The sequence below is a fragment of the Phyllostomus hastatus genome, unplaced genomic scaffold (genome assembly GCF_019186645.2).
Source record: "Phyllostomus hastatus isolate PE091 unplaced genomic scaffold, TTU_PhHast_1.1 phas_scaffold_28, whole genome shotgun sequence".
Classification (NCBI taxonomy): Eukaryota; Metazoa; Chordata; class Mammalia; order Chiroptera; family Phyllostomidae; genus Phyllostomus; species Phyllostomus hastatus.
This window is the reverse complement of record NW_025334022.1, coordinates 7,416,753-7,432,628: the sequence shown is the minus strand read 5'-3', so window position 1 is coordinate 7,432,628 and position 15,876 is coordinate 7,416,753.

The window sequence follows — 15,876 nt, the reverse complement described above, 5'->3', positions numbered from 1 at the left end:
ATGTCATTTCCATCTGTTCTCCTTCAATTGTCATTACATTTTCATTTTAGGCCTAAGGTTTCAAGATAGTGTATTAACTATTTTCCCTGCTTCTACCATCTACTTTACCCCATCCAACCCTGCATGTAGGTGATTTATCCTACATGCAACGACCAGATTCAATTTCCTGAGACACTAAAGTCTACAGGCCACTAAGCTGCTTAAAAGTCTTCAGTGTCTTTCTCTACCTAGAAAAGGGGTTCTTAAAGTGGTGCTGAAGAATGGGCTTCAGGGGGTTCATCATCTGCCCCTTCCTCCTTGAAATTAATGGTATAAAAAAGTTAAGAATATGAACATGGATTTCTGGGAAAAGAAAGTATATGTAGCTTTCATCAGATTCTTAAATGACTCTCTGATCCTAAAATGTTTCAGTGATGCTCTGAAACAATGGTATCCAGAGTGATGGCACAAAAAAAAATGGGAGGAGCACAAGCAGAATGTATTAGGACTTTTGAAATTTTGTCACATCATTCTTTATAAGTTTCTGCATGCCTTAAAATGTATTAGCACATTAGTATAAGTATACAGTTTATAAATAAATAAATAAATAAATAAATAAATAAATAAATAAATAAGGAGCATGTTAATGTATTTTCCTGATGGGAGGGTATAATCAAAAAAGTTTTAGAGATACTCCTATAAACTGGTGAAGTTTTTTTTTCTACCCTTTCCTCTTTTATGTGACCGTTCCATATACATGTTGTGCTCATCCTCACCTCTGGACCTTGGTTCATGCTCTTCCCTTTGTACAAACTGCCCTCTTCCTTTTTCTCTCCATATTATTTTTATCCATATTTCAAGGCTCTAGGGAAAGTCTCACTTCCATCAAGAAGCCCCCTAATGAATCTGATACATCACTACAAAACTCTCTGGAGCACTCATGTCACTGAAGCAGAGAATTCTCAAATGCATATGTTGCAGATTTTATTGACTTATCTCTAACAATCAGAAAGCAAGCTCATTAAAGAAAGACTATGGAGATGTTTTCCTTTTTTTAAAGATTTTATTTATTTATTTTTAGAGAGGGAAGGGAGGGAGAGAGAGAGAAACATCAATGTGTGGTTGCTGGGGGTCGTGGCCTGCAACCCAGGCATGTAACCTGACTGGGAATCAAACCTGCAACACTTTGGTTCACAGCCCACACTCAATCCACTGAGTTATTCCAGCAGGGCAAGATGTTCTTCATATCCTCTGTAGGACCTAGCATAGTGGTAAAACTAGTGCTTAATAGAGACTTCCTGAATGAAGACAAATCAACAAACTGGTTGGGATATGGAGTCCTCTGATTTTTTTAATTGATATTTTTGACACAGAGAGAGAGAAGAGAGAGACATAGATTTGTTGTTCCACTTATTTATGCATACATTGGTTGACTGTTATATATGCCCTGACTGAGGATCAAACATGCAACCTTTGGTGTATAGGGACGACACTATAACCAACTGAGGTACCCAGCAAGGGCCCCTCTGATAGTTTTAACAGTGGTAAGGCTATTGTTTGGAAGACAAGTAAATTCACAGTAAGCAGAAAATCTTTAGTACTTGCTGATGATCTAGAAGCCACATGTCAAAGGGTAAAAAGCCTAAACAAAAAAACAAAAACAAAAACAAAACAAAACAAAACAAAACAAAAAACCCCTGTCCAGTAACCCCAGTAACCCTAGGGGTTCCACTATTCTGTTGAGACTAACTTGATAAATGTATTTGAAGGGTAAAGTATTAATGACTGATAATACATTTAATGCCTGACCCCATCCCAGGATATAAATGGTTGAACTCAGAGACCTCCAATGGAATGATAAATGAATGTCAGTGTAGTCACTAAGAGGACTGGCTGGGAAGATCTGGGCTTGGGATTTCTTCGTGTCCTTCATATTGTTACAGGGTGCAGCCAAGGTGGGAGGGCAAATAGGGATTTGGAATGGGGTCCATAACTGAAGGTGTCCAGGAAATATTAGGATGTCCTCATTGCTTTCCCCCACAGGTGTGAGTTGGGGGAAGAAACACCTGGAGCAGAAATATACAGGGTTGTTTTGTATAGCAACAGCTTTGCAGCTAACCTCTGGCATGGTCATTTAACATATCTATAACCTTTAACTGGTTGCATAGATATGTTAAATAGCTCTGGCCATGCTTTGAGCCAGGAGGATGGAAAGGAACTTCTCCCCCAAGATGTAACTGGGGGCCGGGTCCCCTGATTTACAGCACTTGCATGAGAGCTTGGAGAAAATTGGCTCCATGACCTGGGGCCACGCCTGCCCAGACACATGATGACAGCCCAGTAAAGCTGGAAGGATATGGGAGTGCTGGCAAGTGTAGCCAATTGTGGGAGGAGTTGGAAATGGAGCTGCAGAGGAGGACTGGCGTGGGGATTTAAACTCAGATGCCTCAGCCATTGCGGAAAGAACTATGTGGTCTTTGGCAGAGTGGGGACCCCTGCAGCCATTGGAGGGAGATCCACGCAGTTTTGCCAGAATTCAGACCCCTGCAGCTTTAGTGGAGAAAAGAACCATGTGGTTTTGGTCAGGGTGGGGACCCCTGCAGCTGTGGTAGAAGACGACCATGCGGCTTTGGGGTGGTCCCTTTGGCCGTGTGGCTTGGAAGGCAGGAGAGACTTTGCCTGGAAGAAGGGTGAAAGAACCCTTGCCAATAGGCCATGAGAAGGTGCCACATGGCTTTGGATTAATTGGACGGTGACACAGCTGATGATGCCAGCAGCCTAAAACACCGATGTTTGCTTCTTTTCCAGAGTTATGGTACCCCGAATTAGGGCAGGGGGAGAAGGAAGCACTGTGGTCGTCTGAGGGTATCCAAAAAGGACTTTGATATTTTAATGAAGACATTAGGTCACTACTTTAAGTCTGTATAGCATTAAATAAACATTTCCTTTCCTTTTAACAAATCACTGGCATTGAGAGAGACATCTTTCCTGTTGGCAATGGACAATCGAAACTAGTGGGGGGTCCTTTCAGTAATAGTATACTGTACCCCCCTTGGCCCTGTATGTGTCTGTTCTGTAACAATATCATAACCCAAAAATGAATAAGGAGAAAAGGAAAATCAAGTATGAAGACTTTTTTACCATAAGAAGAGGTCAAGTGCCTGTTTAAAGTCAGAGTAGGCACTAGAGTCCTGTTTTCTATATTTCTCTACAGTGCAATTTGCCTTCCATGATACTCTGTCTCCTCCCTCTTTGGAGACTGTGGTGTATATGTAATGTGTAATCTGTGATTAAAATGCTCCCCCCATCACACAGTTGCATGTTAGTTGCAAGACACAGGAGCTTGAAATATTTCAAGATCCAAATCATTCTAAATTTGAAGCTACATTTGCTGCAAGGGGTCAGCCTCTCTCAGGCTGTGGAACTATGCAAATGAAACTTCAGGAACACAGAATGGCATCCCATTCCCATCTTTGTTTAGCAAGAAGCCCAAAAAACCAGAAAGAAAGCCATCTGGCCAAGTCAGGAAACCATACATTTCCAAACAAGTTCCAATTAGATTTAAAGTCTCTGCTTTCTGTGGAGCACTGCCTTTTACTCCAAGTCTTTTGGGTGGTGGTAAAGGAACTCTGGCGGCTGTAAGCAAAATCAAGACCCTCCACACCACCCTGAGAAGGGATCAAATGAAATAAAAGACTCTTGGTGCTTAAAATTTTCCTCCACTACAAAGTGGCAGATGTATATTGGGCAAACATCCTGAGATGAGCTCTGTATCTATCTCAATTCCTCTAGGCTAAAGTCTATGAAATAATTCCAGGCCCCTTGTCATCACTTACATGATCTAGAGAAATTCACTTGCATTGATGACAAGGCTGTCAACCTCTTCCTAAAATGCCATTCCTTTGTTTTCATAAGTTCCCCTCCCAGCCTCCTCAATATCTGGAGGACAGTGGCCTTTGACTCAAAAATCTCTCCCTCCACAATACAATCAGGGCTTAAGTGACTCCCTGGGCCTGTAGAACCTGTCACAATGCCCCATGCTTCCTGCCATGAGAGTCCCGAATTCATGACCTTGCAGATTATTGAATTAGGTACTTGGCCAGAGATTAAGCCTGGTCCTTTGTATAATGACCTCTGAGGTCTGGGAGAAGATTTTATCTGTCAGGATCTGTGTTCATTCTACCTTGATGAGAGGCAAAGTAAAGCAGTACTGGCCATACAATCCTATACCTCAGAGTGTGATAATCAGCAGACTGCAGACAAGGGATTGACTGTTGCCTGATTCTCATTGTCCCGGGCCTAGGCTGAACTGTTCAGTGGGTGGCAGACTCTTTTTCTGACTCCAGATGGCAAACTCCTCTCTTGCCAAGCAAGCCAAGGAAGAAAAACATCCCGAGTTGTGTTGCCAGCTACAAAGGGGTCATGGAGGAGTTTAAAGATGCCAAATGCATAGAGCTAGGTCTATCCAGAATCCCACACAAGGAGGGAAATTGGCCAGAACTCTGCTTTCTTGGCTTCACAACCAAAGATTTAGGTAGAGCTGGGAGACTGAGACAATCTTTTAAATGAAAAAAAAAATTGCCACTTAAAACCCATTTCTTCGTATATCGATTGGGTAGCCTGAAGGTGTGAGTCACTTAAAAACTAGACATTCTCAGATTTCTAGGGGCTTTTGTATGCCAAATGTGAGCTGTCTCTTGTCTGAAGGATAACACTCTTGTTTTGGTTAAGTCCTTATGTCTGCTCAGGCATCTTTTCTTCAGAGACACCTATCCTGGTGCCCTGACCTACATTAGATTCCCTTGTTATAATCTCTAACAATATGTACTAATTTTCTTTCATGGCACTTATCATAATTTTTAATTACCTATGTTTACTTTACTAATCTGCTCAACAAATATGTATTACATGTTTACTGTCTTGGTTCTAGACTCTGCAGATACACAGTGAACAAAACAGGCAAAAATCCCTGCCCTCATGTACTTTATATTACAGTAAGGGAAATAGATATACAAAAGTAATGTTATGTTATATAGTAAATAAAGGCCTAAAAGTGAGTTCTCATGCCAAAAGAAATTTACAAGGAGTTTTATGCTGGTCAGTGTATATCTTTATATGTACATTAGTGAACTAATTATATTTTTCATTTTTTTCCTAGTTCAGATAAATGTGACCTTAATCCATAATAACAACATGGTCATCAGCAAAGAAAATAATTATCATCCTTAGAGTTATTTTCATTCTGTAAAATACTCATATTGCATTATGCTTATATCTTTATAATAATAATTACCTCTCTGAATTGTGATTGTTAATATCTTGATCTCCATCTATCACTGGGTAATGAGGTGTTTGAGAGCAGAGACTATGTCTTACTCATCCTTGTATCCCAAGGACCTAGCCAGGAAGTCAAGAGATATACGTTAAAATGAGAATCTGGGCCCTATCATAGATACTGAGACCACTGAATAATTTGCATGGAAAAACCCAGGAACCAAGTAAGAATAAAGGATGCATCCAGCCCTGTGGAGTCCAGGCAAGGCTGGAGCGGAACTGGAACCATCACTTCTTTCACAGGTCGGAGAAGGGACCGTCTGACTCACAAGCCCTTCCTTGGCCCTTGGGAATTTTGTTCTAGGGCTTGTGGGTTCCTGTGGCCCTGTTTTTTCAGAGAACTCATTAGTTTATTAAGGCATTTATTAGTGATTACAGCACATCTTTTATGTAATGGGGACTCTTGGAGTATAGACTCTGCAAGTTTACAGCATTGTATGGTTGACTGAGGCCTAAGGGTGTTAGATGTACTAGCACATGGACCTACGCCACTGCCTATGCTGGAATAAAGAAGGTATACATCACCGGCTAAATACCTGACCACAAGATTTCCCTTATCTGAAGCAAACTGAGGCATAGCCGCTGGCATCCTACTGGAAACCCGTTGTATCTTCACTGTCCCCTCACCGCTCCCTCCAGCTTTCTACTGAATCAGCCCTCCCTGATCAGATACCCAGGACATTTGGAGCAGATCAGCAGGGTGACTCACCCTCCCCCGAGGGTCTGCAACACACCTTAAAAGCCCTGCTACCCTTTCCTTTGGGGCTGCTGTCGTTTGGAACCCCACTTGCCTGATCATAATGTTCCACCTAGAATTAAAGCCCTTAATTGGACTTTTCTGGCTCTGGGTCCTTTAGCCATTCACCTACCTAACAAAGGGGGGAAACTTTTTTCTTTATTTTTCCTTTTTAAAAATAATTTTTATTATAGAGGTAAAACATCCACAGTGTAGGAAATTTAAAATGTACAGTTTGAAGATAATGCTATAGTGATGTAAATCTTTCTAAATTGTCAGGGGCAAACTTCCTGCCTCACAGGATGAGGACATTACATGGAAATGACAGAAAACCTTTCTTTGCTGTTTGAGAACTAGGTAGGCCTCTGAGTTATTTTCCAGTGGATCATTTTCCATTTTCTAAGACAGTAGTTGTTAAAAGTATAGAACATGGACCAAATTAGTAGGGATTCCAGTATGCTACCTAGAGGCTTTCCCCACCCTGGTCTATACTCCTGACTTCTTGTCAGATCATTTTCCTTTCATTCTTATTAAAAGATTCTTTCTAAAAGAGAAATGCCACAAATATCCCAGATACCAAAGGTTCTGGTCTATAAAGATTTTACTTAGTATTTCAGTGGAATATCTATAATCTTATGGGTATACTTAATTTAAGAGAAATGATTTTTACTTTATAATCTTCTTCCCTAAGGTAGCTGCAATAAAGTTTCAACAAAATCACTCCTGGACAGTTGTAGTTGACATTAGGGGAGACTTTTATAGTTTGATTTAACTTAACACACTCCAAGTCCCAAAGAACATGACTTGCTGATATGCTAACATGCAAGAGAAATAATTAGTTCCTATCTAGGGAAGAAAAAAAGTAAAATCAACCAATTGTACGTAATAAATGCACATTGATTGAAGGATAGAATGTCTATTTTGTATAACTCAAACTTCTCTAAATTATGTTTCAATGGATGTGGTAACACCAGTGGGTACTCTGAATATACCTACCTCTATTAGTTTTGCTTATCTTGGGGAACTGTAGGGAATGGAAGAGGGGTCACATTGTGGTATATACCAGGATCATGGGGACTGGGATTGAAAGACAGGAGGGGATGGGGATGATAAGCTTGGAGAAACTACCAGTAAAGCATTTTGTCTACTTAACTTATCTGGGCAAATCCTGAATTTCTTAACTTCAAGTATTTAAAAGCAACAATGGAAAATGGTGCCTCAGGGAAAAAGCAAACCCTAATGAAGTTTTGAATAAACTCTTCCCTAAATGTGCCAGGGAAGCTTTCCAAAAGTAGAGAGCCTTAAGAAGGCTCTATCTCTCTTGAGAGCACACTTAAAAAGAACCCCGTGTGTTGACTTTACTGATTGCTCCAGCCACTCTGAGTCTCACAGGAAAAAAGGAAAAGGAAGAGCATCCTACAATGAAAGAGGTTGGTTACTTCCTGAAGACAGCCATCTGCAAAGTTTTGCTCTGATAGTCTGCTGTTTAAATTAGACCAAGGAGAGGGTCTTCATTTCCTAAAAGAGTCTGTGTTAGTGCCCCACACTTTAATAACTCTAAAATTTAGAGCAGCATTTCTCAAAATGAGGGTCAGGATGCCCTTGGAGATCAATGGGACTTGAAAAAGGACTGATGGTTCAACAAAGAGAATTGGGCCCTGGCTGGTGTGGCTTAGTTGTTTGGATCATTATCCCATACACCGAAAGGTTTTGGGTTCAATTCCCAGTCAGGACACACGTCTAGTTTGTGGGCTTGGTCTCCGGTCAGGGCACGTATGAGAGGAAACCTTCTGATGTTTCTATATTGCATTGATGTAATTTCTCTCTCTCCCTCCCTTCCCCTCTCTCTAAAATCAGTGAGCATGTCCTTGGGTGAAGATACTAAAAAAAATAAAGAGACTTGGTAGCAAAATACAATTCTTTGCCTGCCCACGGCCTATCAAAAACAATACAACATTAAGAGGCTCCTTTATTTTCCCTGATCTTCTCCGTTCTTTCCCTTAACTTTGCTAAGTTCCAAGTTCTGTATGTACCAGAATCTGTTTTTCAGTTCTCCTTTGTCACACTGGTCTGTCAACCTCACCCTGTTAAAAAAACCCTGACTCCTTTTTTTGCCCACATTCATTTTTCACTCTTTCTCTTAATTATCTGGAACCTAGCATATTTGGCTTCTCTTCCAACTCTAAGCTATGAGGACAACAATCAATCATGGCCAAAACCCTGGTGACATAAAGACAGATGCCATCATAAACCTATAAAATTAGGTTAAGTTATAAGCCTCCTTAATATAAAATTAAGTGCCTTCAGTATTAGTGATAGAGTTGCTATAAAGCCCTCATAAAGCAGGAGAAAGGGGTAATGTGATATTTCTTCCAAGAGGTAGTAAGGAAAGTATCCTAGCCAGGGAAGTAGGAGACTTAGTCTCAGTTCTACCATCAACCTTTTGTGATCATAAGTGAGTATCTTCTTTTCTTTGTATCTCAGTTCCCTTATTTGAAAAAGAGGACTTACAAGTGAAGTCAGTCTTATTTCAAGGAAGGATATCCAAACCACTGGTGGTTTGAGGTGGTGCATGGATAAATCTTTTTATTCTAATAGTTTTGTATATATTTTATCTTACATTTGGAAAATACTGGTTTTCCATTTCCAGTTTCATTCAAAACTAAATTTGGTTTGGTAAAACCATGAATCGCCCTAAAGAAAAGCACCTAGTAAAATAATAAGTACTATATATAACAATAGTGATGGTGTTTTGTGAATATTGACTTGGATTTGGTGAAGAATGGGCTAAATTAGTCCTACTAACTCTAGCATTCTGGATTAATTAAACAATAAAAAAACTAATATTTTGTAGCATTATTATGTACCAGGCATGTGACAGTGTTCTACAAACTGTATACATTAAATCATGTAATCTTCACAACAACCTTATGAGGTAAGCACTATTATTATCTGTATTTTACAGACGAGCAAACTGAGCTATAGAGGGACTAAGAACTTGCCTAATGACATACAATTTAAGAGTCAGAGCCAGAATTTGAACTTGGGCGGATCTGATCCAGAAGCCACCCTCTAACTGCTACACCAGTGCTTCTCAAAGTGTGGTTCCTGGCCCAGCAACATCAATGTCACTAGGAACTGTGTTAGAAACTCAAATTATCAATTCTCCACCTCAGAAATCAGAAATTTTGGGGAGAGCAGTCCAATAATCCATGTTTTAACAAATCTTATAGGTGATTCTGACACACACTCACACTTGAGCATGTACTGAACTGCAATGAACTATACTGAGGCAATGAGAGCAAGTGTGGGATGATGGGAAAGTGATTTGGATGGCAAATTGAAATAGAATGAAGGTTTATGCAAAACTGCAGAAGGAAAGGAGCCAGATTAAAGGAAGATTATGGAAACAGAGAGGAAGAGGAAGAAAGCCTAGTATCTTGGGGTCACAAGGGACAATGAGGATGGCTATCTCTCAGAGGACTGGAAGAAACAGAGATAGACCCAGGGAAGAAGAACCTGAATGCTTTGGACTTCTCCCCATATGAAAAAAAAAACAACAACAAAACCCACAAACGATTGATAGCTTTTAGTGATGGTAGAGAGGAACTAACCAGGTTTTGAGAAAAAGAGATGATTGATTTCAACAAACTGCTGTAAACCACAATATTGAAACAAGTGAAATAATATTTACTTACAGTACTTAGGTCAGAGTAGCAGCTGGAGATGAAGATTTTCCAATGACTCAAACACAGTGATTATTAGTGTATTGTGACAACAATGAAAGGTACCATACGGATCTCTTGTTTGGGGAGCATAATTGAGAGATGGCCTTAGCTGCTGAACCTCCAAACCCATCACAGCATTTGAGCTGAGGCCACATTTCCAATGGGCAGTTCCCAGCCAATAAGTGGGTGTGGCCCATTCCTATATGACAAGGGACTCTTCTGATGGATGATTTTGGCTTACAGACTTCTGCTTTGGTTTGGCCAAAACATTTTTAGAACTGTGCTGCAATCTGAGACTCTATTTGTCTAACTCTCTTTCCTTCCCTCTCTTCACAGGAGTTGAACCTGCACTATGTATGATCCAACAGCCCCTATTTTCTTTGGCTTCCTTCCCTTTTTTCCTTACAGGCACCTAATTCAATAAACTAAATGCATATGCACACAATTATATATATATGTATATATAATTTATTATATAATAATATAATAAATGATAGTTATACTACATGTAATTCATTAATAAATTAATAAATATATATTTATTAATAAATTATATATCTTTGATTCTGCTTTATAAAATGCACCAAATTTAATAAATTATATATAATGTGTTAATAAATTATATATATGTATATATGTGTGTGTGTGTATATATGTATATATAATGGAGTCTGCTTTATAAAAGTGTGAAACTGGTAAAGGGTTCTTTCCAATTATGATTTGCTGTATAAGTGAAGATGTAGATTCTGAAAGTATGTCAGGGTTGGATAATTTGAAGTTAAGAGTAACATGCATGTAAGGAGGTATATGGGAATACATGTGTAGATACTGATAGTATTAACCTTGGACCTTTATACAACAGGGAACCTGCTTCATTCAGATTCCCTCAGGAATATAGGGAATTATGACATTCATAAATGTCAGGCATTTATGAATTAGATTTGTAAAGCTCATCTTTATACTGGTTTGGTTCTCTTATGTGGATTCCACAGGAAAGAGTCAATAATCTGAATGAAATGATAAATCCTAGCGTAGGGAGAGATACCTTTACTCCTAAATGATTAGGAGGTTTCTGATTTCACAGGAAAAATGAGTATGGCTGTGACAACAAGATTGAGAAAAAAGAGGGATTTGTCAGGAGTTGAAGGGGTCAATGTTGGCAGCCAGACTTACTTTTTTAAAGAGTATACACTTATACCATATACAGCTTTTGAAAGTGGCTAAATATCCCGGAGAGAAGTTACATCTTAGGAGCCAACACCTTAAAGAAGTTGATTTGTGAAACACTTGGAATAAAGCTCATTAGGAATGAGCTGTGAGGTCTCACTGAAAAAAAAGCTGACAGAAAAGGAAAATCCAAATTTTACAGCTTTATCTTTTTCTCTTTTATCCTGGTGGGAGGACACTCACATTCACTTCTCTGTCAAAGAGCCCTGGATGTCTGGCCCACTTCTTCTAAGACCCCAGGGTATGGTAGGAAATAAGCCAGTATTGTAAATATACATGTGAAGGGTGACTCTTCCTGATGGAAACTGGGGAATCAGGACCCTTTTACTTATGCCTGCTGTGGAACTTAGCATCTTCAGACACATTGAAATTTAGTTTATCTAAAAGATTGTAAAGACTTCTTGTCAAGGTGGAAGGATAGGTAGGTACACTTTGCCTCCTCAAGCAACCATAGAAAAAATTACAACCAGATGTCAAAACTAATAGCACCCAGATCCATCAGAAAATCAAGCTGCATGGAAGTCCAACAACCAAGGATTTGAAGAAGCCACATTCATCCAGATGGGTAAGAGGGGTGGAGTCATGGAGACAGGTGGAGAGGCAGTGTGGCCAGGAAAGGAGGTGGTAGCAGAATGGGTGTGAGGGTTATCTTTGGGAGTGAGTGATCCCAGCCCCCAGGCCAGAGAGCACAGCCCAGGGTTCCAGCACTGGGAAGATAGATCCCCATTACCTGTGGCTATAAAAACCAGCAGGGGGGTGGGGCCACAGTGGAAGAAATTGCGAGATTTTTACCACTTAAAGGGCCAGCATGGTCTTGGAATGTACCCAAACCCACCCACTCTGGGAGTCACCACCAGGGGAGCAGCTGGAAGGGTGCCAATTGCACATGGGAAAGAGGTGAAGTGACTGGAAATGGGACGACTGCCCGGTGAAATGCCAGAAGCCAGGCAGCAGTAGTGACCCCTTGTAGAGCCCTCCCCACACAGCCACAAAGTAGCAAAGTGGGTTTCCCCACCCTGGAAATTACCTAAGGCTCCCCCACACGCAGTTTAGAGGTACCTTTACTACATAGGCCACACTAATAAGACAGAGTGAAAACAGCTCTACCAAATACACAGATACAAACACAGGGAGGCTGCCAAATTGAGGAGACAAAGAAAAATATGGCCCAAATTAAAGAACAGAACAAAACCCCAGAAAAACAACTAAGTGAAACAGAGATAGCCAACCTATCAGCTGCAGAGTTCAAAACACTGGTTATCAGAGATGCTCAGAGAACCCCTTGAATACAGCAAAAAATAAAGGAGAAAATGAAGGTCACACTAAGTGAAATAAACAATAAACCACAGGAAACCAACAGAGAAGGGAAGGAAGCTGAGATTCAAACCAATGTTTTGGAACATAAGGAAAAGATAAACATTCAACCAGAGCAAAAAAGAAGAAACAAGAATTCAAACAAACGAGGATAAGCTGAGGAGCCTCTGGGAAATCTCCAAACACGCCACATCCAAATCATAGGGATACCAGAAGGAGCAAGAAATTGAAACTTATTTGAAAAAAATAGAATGAAAACTTCCCTAATGTGGCAAAGGAAATAGACGTACAAGTCCAGGAAGCACAGAGAGTCCCAAACAAGTTGGACCCAAAGAGGAACACACCAAGACACATCATAATTAAAAAGCCAAAGGTTGCCCTGGTTGGTGTTACTCAGTGGATTGAGTGTCAGCCTGTGAACCAAAGGGTTGCCCGTTCAATTCCTAGTCAGAGCACAAGCCTGGGTTGTGAGCCAGGTCCCCAATAGGGGGCATGTGAGAGGTAACCACACAATGATATTTTTCTCCCTCTCTTTCTCCCTTCCTTCCTCTCTCTCTAAAAATAAATGAACCAAATCTTTAAAAAATAAATAAAAAGCCAAAGTTTAACGATAAAGAGAGAATCTTAAAAGCAGCAAGAGAAAAGAAGACAGTTACCTGCAAAGGAGCTCCCATAAGACTATGAGCAGATTTCTCAAAAGAAACTTTGTGGGCAGGAAGGGACTGGCAAGAAGTATTCAAAGGGATGAAAAGCAAAGACCTACAAGCTAGATTACTCTATCCAGCAAAGCCATCATTTAGAATGGAATTCTAAATGGAAGGGCAGATAAAGTGCTTCCCAGACAAGGTAAAGGTAAAGGAGTTCATCATCACCAAGCCATTATTACAGGAAATGTTAAAGGGACTTACTTAAGGAAAAGAAGGAGCCCTGGCTGGTGTGGCTCAGTGGATTGAGTGTGGGACTGTAAACTAAAGGGTCGCTGGTTCGATTCCCAGTCAGGGCACATGCCTGGGTTGTGAGTCAGGTCCCCAATAGGTGGCATGCAAGATGCAATCACACATTGATGTTTCTCTCCCTCTCTCCTTCTCTTCCCCTCTCTCTGAAGGTAAATAAATCTTTTAAAAAGTTTCAAAAAGAAAAACATCATGAATATTAAAAAGGCAACAATTTCACAACTATCAATAACTGAATTTGAAATAACAAACAAACAAACGAACAAACAAACAAAAAACCCTATATGAAGACCTATATGGAGATCATTTGGAGGTTTATCAGCTGGTAGGGGGGAAAGTGAGAATGGGGAAATGGTGCAGGAACTAAGAAACATAATTGGTAGGAACAAAAAAGATGGGGGGAAGTTACGAATAGCATAGGAAATGGAGAAGCCAAAGAGCATACATGCATGACCCATACCCTTTAACTAAGGGGAGGGATTGCTGGAGGGAAGGAGTTACCAGGCAGAAGGGAGAAAAAGGGGCAAAAGTGGGACAGCTGTAATGTATAATCAATAAAATATACCGAAAAATTATAAGGAACCAATTGCAAGAGATCTTTGAGACACAACAAAAAGTCATAGAGGGGAAGGAGGTTAAACTACTTTAATTGCTAGTGGGAATGTTATATCCCAAGGGGGAAACCTTGGAAACCTTGGGATATAAACACATTTTCTAAATAGAGGCACTGAATATTGAGAAACAGATGTACCTGGCAGTCAAATAGTGTCATTACCCAGAATCATACCTTTCTCTGGATTGTTTATTTATAGTAAGTATACTATGTTATAAATAATAATCATAACTTTCACTTTGCAAATCATTTTATTGTCAACCTAAATAATTATTTTCTGGGATGCCCAACCTTTTGGAGTCTCTGGGCCACCTTGGAATAAGAGTTGTCTTTGGCCCCACATTAAATGCACAAACATTAATGAAAACTGATGAACAAAAAAAGATTTTAAGTAAATTTATGATTTTGTGTTGGGCCACATTCATAGCTGTCCTGATCCGCATGCAACCTGCAGGCCACAGGTTGGACACCCCTGGGAGATCATAAAGACAATCTAAAGAACTGGTAACCCAGACTCCCACTTTCATGCTGTTGCTTCTGATTAGAATAGTAAACTTCTCTCCTCTGTACTGAAACTGTGAGGGTACAAGTCTTAGATATTGACTGTCAACAATACCAGTATTATTAGGGTTAATACACACAGTTTTAGAATAGGAGCAACTCCTGTTGAAGGTACAAACCATAAATAAGAAGATAAAATTATTATGTGTAGATCAGTACATTAACAATGGGAATTTGCTAGTGATTACAATAAAGATAGTACTTGTTAATCAGTACTACACATTCCAGCAGGCTCTGCTAAGGTAGGATTGGCCATTTCATTAATGGAATGTAATTTTTTCCTTCCATTCAGGTGGAACTGGCCACAGATGTGTGGAATGCATACAAGTCCAACTCATTGGCAAATATATCAAATAATCTGATTGGATATAGCCATCCCACAAACAATTAAATTAACCCTGTTTAATAGCCAGGGTAATCCAGGCAAGTAGACATCATTTCCAGTAAACTCAAGAGTGATGATAATTGTGCACCAAACATCCAACATACAGTTACCACATGATGGGCTGGAGGCCGTGTCTTGCTGAGTCAGGAGGCTGGAATGGAGTTCCATTTTTGCCAACAGCTGACTTTGTAACACTGTGTAACTCCCCTCTTTTCTTTGAGCCTCAGTCTTTCTATCTTTAAAATAAGGGGATTAGATTGAATGCTCTTTAGGGTTCCTTTCAGTTCCAGAGCTGTATATATTTACTGTGTTATTTTTTCTTACAAATTTATTGTTTGCATATGGTAAAAATTAGAGAGGGGAAATAAATTTTACCTTAAATGTTTTCAGTTAGTCGCCTCAATTGTTTGATACTATCTGCCTAGAACAATGTGTTGAGAAATCTGAGGCTAGGTATAAGCTCAGCAGGAAAGAATGCCAATGACCAAGGAACAGAGAGGGAATGATAGCTTTAATGCCATGAATTCACCAACCCAGACATAGATAATACTATTTGGGTAACTGGATCATATTAGTTAGAACCCTCCATTGTAATCATGGAACTGGAGTTTAGTATTTTTTCAAATATTCCCCAAACTTCTCATGAGTGTTAACAATGCTAAGAACTATGATAGAGAGCCTTGGCTAATAGATGCTTATAGTTATTTAGTTATTACCATTAGTAGTAGTAATAACTAAATAATAAAAGTATTTGCCATATAAAAGCAAATATTGTACATTTGGAAGCAGAAAAAGCAAATCTAGAAATAGCCATAGCTAATTCTCAACTCAATAGGTTGTATTGTATAATGAAGCCCTGTCACTGTTTATAACTCAGACAGATTAATAACCCTCTGCATTCAGTACTATGGGATATGGATTGATAAACTATTAAGTGACAAAGAAAAATTTTGCAAATTAATTAAACAAGCTCTGTTTTACATGAAAAATGTTCAGTTAATGTGGAATGATGGAAATTGATTGTGTGCAATCTGCTGTGTGTGTTA